The sequence below is a fragment of the Bombina bombina genome, chromosome 6, assembly GCF_027579735.1.
Source record: "Bombina bombina isolate aBomBom1 chromosome 6, aBomBom1.pri, whole genome shotgun sequence".
Classification (NCBI taxonomy): Eukaryota; Metazoa; Chordata; class Amphibia; order Anura; family Bombinatoridae; genus Bombina; species Bombina bombina.
In genome coordinates this window covers 482,374,779-482,381,583 of record NC_069504.1, presented here as the reverse complement: position 1 = coordinate 482,381,583, position 6,805 = coordinate 482,374,779, and the positions used below count along the sequence as shown (strand labels likewise).

At 41.5% G+C, this 6,805-nt stretch overlaps 1 protein-coding gene across 1 annotated transcript in view; it reads right to left on the bottom strand.

The window, feature by feature from the left end:
- The window catches only part of VPS13C (vacuolar protein sorting 13 homolog C), a 1,402,311-nt gene that overhangs the window by 469,117 nt on the left and 926,389 nt on the right, over positions 1-6,805 (bottom strand).

The window sequence follows — 6,805 nt, the reverse complement described above, 5'->3', positions numbered from 1 at the left end:
GATTGCTCACTGTTTAGTTTATCATTGCAATGTGACTCCATATATATCTTACAATTGTTATTTTATCTACAGGGACAGGAACCCCCCCACCTTTATCTTAAGCATATCACTTTGCTGTATCCAGCTCTCATCCTTCCTGAACCTAAATCTCTCTCACTGTGAGACATTACCTGATTCTACCTGTAAGCCGCTTGATTCCCCTAGCTCAGGCGGCAGCTATAGGCGTCTCCATGCGTACACACATGAGGCAAGAGTACTATCCCTGAAACTTTTACTTAATGAGTTATCTAGATATTGTACGTGCTTAACCAGGTTGATGCCCCCCACCTCTCCCCTCTACATATTCCCATAACCTCAGATAAAACACACGTCTAACAAGAGTCCAACCCCCCCCCCCCCCACACATAACGACATAGAGAACAACAGCTATTTCCCACAGACTGAGCCGGTATTTTTGAGAAAATATACTGCTGAACGAGGAAACAGCATCTTATTTAATTTTCTGTCTGCTTGTTACTCCACAGTATTAGTTAACTGTGTCTAGATCCATTTATATACATAGCTAACTTGTTCTAGACAAACTAATCCCCTAGTTATACACTGCCTCTGCCTGAAGATATTATAACATAGTCAATAGTGGTTAGACAGCAGACTTTTACATATAGCTTTGTAAATTGTCAAGCTCTCCAATGTACAGCTGACTGCCGTGCTAGGGGTTTCTAGAATTATTATCTGTATTTTTAGTATGTCATATGCCTATATACGTTTCATAAGATTTGCTTTTGATGGTATTAGCCACCTCCCTATGTCTCAAGGGGTCCAATCCTGTAGTTAAATGTTCTTAGTCTAACTTAACTTTATTTTATCTTAATTTGCTTCAGCTAACTCTCCCCATTTTTAATTATGTGTAGCGGTCGGGCTCATTTAATGATGGGAAGTAGGTGCTGTTTATATTATATTTACTATATGAGACTGCATAATGTTCTAGGTAAGACTTATGGTATGAAATATACAGTTGACATGATAGGTACTGTTTTCTGTTGATTAGTTATACTGATATTTCAAATTATATCTAATGCCACTAAGCACCATTATTAAAAATGCACTGCTTAGAAGCTTCCAAACCATATAATTTTATGTAGTTGTGTACTTAAAAGTTCTGAGGTCTTAGTGCAACTATAAATTCGGCACACTAATTAGCTCCGCCTCCCCCCCCCCTTCAACTATATTTCGAGCGGCTCTCGCCCGCTGCATCCCCCTCCCCCATATAACTATAGAGCTACCCCCTCCCTAGCCCTAATCTTATTTGAATAGACACCCTAAACTGCTTTTTATATAGCTAGGTGAGGACCATCTTTGTTTACAATGCATTTACCATACTCTATAATAAAACCGAAGTCTCTCTACTAGACAGCCCACTTTCTATAGTTACACTTGAGATATTTGAATTCCTCACACTTATAATTATTTTGTGTATACATTTACCTGTGAATGTTTTGGGGCATACTCTTTATATTGTATTATGTATTCGTTTATGACTTCAATAAAAATTATTTGACAAAAAAAAATAAAAAAATAAACTGTCTTAAAAATATGGGTGGGGTCATAGACTCTCCATATCCGGAAATAAATTTATCAGGTAAGCATAAATTTTGTTTTCTTTCCTAAGATATAGAGAGTCCACAACGTCATCAATTACTGTTGGGAACCAATACCCAAGCTAGAGGATACAGATGACTAGGGGGGGAAACAAGACAGGCAGACCTAAACAGAAGGCACCACCGCTTGAAGAACCTGTCTCCCAAAAGAGGCCTCAGCCGAGGCAAAAGGATCAAATTTGGAAAATTTGGAAAAAGTATGCAGAGAGGACCAAGTTGCAGCCTTGCAAATCTGTTCCACAGAAGCTTCATTCTTGAAAGCCCAAGAAGAGGAGACAGCCCTAGTGGAATGAGCTGTTATTCTCTCAGCAGGCTGCTGTCCAGCAGTCTCATAAGCAAAACAGATCATACTTCTCAACCAGAGAGAAAGAGAAGTAGCAGTAGCCTTCTGACCCTTACACTTTTCAAAGAAGCAAACAAACAGGGCAGAGGACTGACGAAAATCCTTAGTCGCCTGTAGGTAGAATTTTAGCGCATGCATAATGTTCCTTATGAGAAAGATTAGGACATAGAGAAGGAACAACAATCTCCTGATTAATATTTCTATCCGAAACCACTTTAGAAAGAAAACCCAACTTAGTACGAAGAACTGCCTTATCAGCATGAAAGATAAGATAAGGTGAATCACACTGTAAAGCTGAGGGTTACGAAACTCTCCGAGCAGAAGAAATAGCAATAAGAAACAAAACCTCGACTTCCGGTGGGCGGCATACCAAGATGGCAGCAAGGTATTGAAGCTCTGATTCACGCTGTGGAAAAATCTCCTTACAGCCTGGATTTAATGCCATCCACACCTCTCTTGACAACTTTCTGTATCTGAGAACTATTGTGGATATAGAGACGGACATCTTCTCTTCCCCGGAAGGCACTTTAAAAGATAATCAAGAAACACAGTTACAGTGTCTTCTACCCCTTTAAGATGGATTCTATCACTAGGGAACTGATAGCTACATTCCTACCGCACATAGAAAACCTTATGAAGTCTTGCCGGGCACTTCATGAAGAGATCTGATCCCTTCAGGGACAACACGTACCACTAGTTACCGCCACTGTACATGTTAAAGAGGATCCTCAAATCCTGCACCCACCTCGGCACCACTCTTCCTGGGACGCAGCATGGCTAGACGGCACTGGGTCTGACTTGGGAGATGGCGCAAAGCAGCTTTCTGGCACTGGTGTACCCTCCTTTCTAGAGGATAGTTCTTACTGCAGATTAGGATCTACGCTGAAAGAGAACACCACTTCATCTCGCAAACGTATCACCCGTCAGTGTTTCCCCATACAAGCGGCAGAATGGATCTCTGTACACCCGGTGCTCTGGATTGACTCACACTGTATGTACCAGGGACTGGAACCTGTTCGGCAATTGCTTTTGACACCTATAGGGCATAGTATGACAGCACACGTGTGGAAAGCGGGAGAAATGGCGGCATTGAATCCTGCTTGGCGCCACACAGACACTTTGAAATTGCAAGATGGCCCTAGTTTATCACCACCCAGGAGATTCTTGGCGCAGGTTCCAAATGCTCAATATGAGAATCTGTGGAAAGACCTTTTTATACTTACTTCCAGATACATGAAAAAAATTGCTTTTCCAGTCTAAGCAAAATCAAGTAGGAGTGGGGTGAGCTATGTCGACCTCTCTCATAATCTGCAGCATTACGCTAAAGGGATGGTTTATGGCTCCTTGATGGCTGCATCAATTTATTTTCTTTTACATTTCTAAATAATATTAGTCACATAACTTCCTTGGCTTCGTACATAAAGGACACTTTTGGAGAACTCGGATTATAGGTTCATTATGTTTATATCTACAATATTCTTACACTGCTTGACTTTTTATCTGCTATTTTTGTAATTATACCCGTCGCATAAGGTGACATTAAGTTACAACACAGTGAAGACCAGTTTTATGCTTGTATGTATCAGATATCTAAATTAATGTCTACCACCTTTGCATTAGTTAGGGTTGTTTGAGAATGAACTCCATATATAGTGTTAACACTTTACTTTTGGGACTCTGCATACTGACACCATTTCTCAATCTCTTCCCTTTGCAGTAGATAGATGCCTGTATTGTAGTTATTTGCTTTCAGGGACAGACTGGCAATAAAAAGCAGCCCTGGAAAAATATGATGACCAGCCATTTTTTCTGTTGAGTCAGTAGACTTCACATGCCCAATTTTTCTCAAAGGGGATTACAGAGTTACTCCTTCCCCAATATTTTTTCAAAATTAAATTATATTACTTTGTATTAAATAGAAATGTCAGATTGATGTTATATAGGCACCCTACAACCCTATTGCATCCATTAATACCCCCTTTAAATTGTAGTTTTCCAGCCCAAGCTGCTGCAGTCTACCGGGAAATCTCCTGGTATCCTGGTAGGCCAATCCGGCGATGTTTGCTTTATTTTTGTTTATGAAAATTTAGTTTAGACGACGGTTAAAAGGCCACTTATTAATGATTCTGGTCTCCTGTGACAACTAATATTCTGCTAGATTGTGTATCTACATTGAGAGTATCAAAATCAAATACATCACATAGGAATTTTATCATAACTCAAGGCCACATGTTCAATTTGATTTAGATGATCAGTCTGTTATATTGTTTAATCAATGTTTTGTTGTTATGTTGTTTTATTTAGTTTAGTTTCTATGTTTTGCTTAATACAGTTTAAAAATGAGGAGGTTCAGGTGACAGAAATTGAGAAAGCTGCAGCAACCATAATTAAAGCATGTATTTTGGATTATACCATGCAAGTCTCTTTTGCAATCCACTGTAATGCGCACCTTAGGAAATCACCTATTATCTGTGTATAAATACGTTCAGAATACTGTATCTTTGGAATGAATACCTCTTATTCTCATATTCTTTGTAGTAAGTACTTCTTGTCCATATATGACATAACTGTAACCTGAACAGCACTGAATTTTCTATATGTCCTTGATTGCATGTTGTTTACCTGAACTTTTCTCAATAAAAAAAACTTAATATCTATGGAATGCAATGGCTCAAACGGAGCCTGCTGCAAAACTTTAAGAACAAGGTTAAGGCCCCAAGGAAGAGCAACAGACTTAAACACAGGCCTGATTCTGATCAGGGTCTGACAAAAAGATTGAGCATCTGGTACATTCGCCAGATGCTTGTGTAACAAAATAGATAATGCAGAAATCTAACCATTCAGAAAACTGACTGACAGTCCTTTCTCCAGACTTTCTTGGAGAAAAGACAAAATCCTAGGAATCCTAACCCTAATCCAAGAGTAGCCCTTGGATTCAAATCAATAAAGGTATTTACGCTATACCTTATGATAAATCTTCCTAGTAACAGGATTGCAAGCCTGAATCATGGTCTCAATGACCGACTCAGAAAAACCATGCTAAGATAGAACTAAGCGTTCAATCTCCAAGCAGTCAGCTTCAGAGAAACAAGATTTGGATAAAAGAAAGGACCCTGAGCTAGAAGGTCCTTCCACATAGGCAGCCTCCAAGGTGGAAGAGGTGACATCTTCACTAGGTCTACATACCATATCCTGAAAGGCCCCGTAGGAGCTATTAGAATTACTGATGCTCTCTCCTGTTTGATACGAGCAATGATTCGTGGAAGGAGAGCAAATGGAGGAAACAGATATGCCAGACTGAAATCCCAAGGGACCGCCAGTGCATCTATCAGGGCGGCCTGCGGATCTCTCGACTGTACCTTGGAAGCTTGGCGTTCTTTCGAGATGCCATCAGATCCAACTCCGGCATTCCCCATTTGAGGGTTAACCTGGAGAATATCTCCGGATGGAGTGCCCACTCCCTGGGATGAAACGTCTGTCTGCTCAGAAAGTCGGCTTCCCAGTTGTCCACACCTGGAATGTGGATGGCATAAAGATAGCAATTGTGAGCTTCCGCCCATTGAACAATCCGAGCCACTTCCTTCATGGCTAAGGAACTCAGAGTTCCTCCCTGGTGGTTGATGTAAGCCACTGAGGTGATATTGTCCGACTGGAACCTGATAAACTGGACTAAGGACAACTGAGGCCAAGTCATCAGAGCATTGTAAATCGCTGTCAACTCCAAGATGTTTATAGGGAGAGCTGACTCCTCCCAAGTCCATAGTCCCTGCGCCTGTAATGAGTCCCAGACTGCTCCCCAGCCCAGAAGGCTGGCGTCCATGTTTACAATCACTGAGGAAGGTCTCCTGAAGCATGTGCCTCGAGACAGATGCTCCTGAGAGAGCCACCACGGGAGAGAGTCTCTTGTCGACTGATCTAGATCTATCCTCTGAGACAGATCCGAATGGTCCCCGATCCATTGTCTGAGCAAGCATAACTGCAGAGCTCTCAAATGGAAATGAGCAAAGGGAATGATGTCCATGGAAGCAACCATCAGACCAATTACCTCCATACACTGAGCCACTGATGGCCGAACAGTAGACTGCAGAGCGAGGCAAGAAGACATAATTTTGGATTTTCTGACCTCTGTCAGAAAAATTCTCATAGATAGGGAATCTTTTATGGTCCCTAAGAAAACCACCTTTGTAGCTGGAACAAGGGAACTCTTTTCCAGAATCACTTTCCATCCGTGGGAACATAGAAAAAACAACAAGGTCACTGTATGAGAGTTTGCGTGTTGAAAAGATGGCGCCTGAACCAATATGTCATCCAGGTAGGGCACCACAGCAATTCCCCGAGCCCTGACCACTGCCAAGAAAGCCCCCAGAACCTTTGAGAAAATTCTGGGAGCTGTGGCAAGCCCAAATGGAACAGCCACAAACTGAAAGTGATCGTCTTGAAATGTGAATCTCAGGAACTTGTGATGACCCCGGGGGATGGGAACATGAAGATATGCATCCTTCAGGTCTATGGTCATCATGAACTGATCCTCCTGTACCAAGGGGAGAATTGAAATAATGGTTTCCATTTTGAAAGATGGTAACCTGAGAAACTTGATAGACACTTTAGGTCCAGGATAGGCTGAAAAGTTCCCTCTTTTTTGGGAACCACAAACGGATTTGAATAGAATCCCAGTCCCTGCTCTTTTACAGGAACTGGAACTATCACCCCCAGGGAAAAGAGTTCCGAACACAATTTAAGAAAGCCTCTCTTTATCTGGTCTGCAGATAATCTTGAGATGAGAAACCTGCCCCTGGGAGGAAAG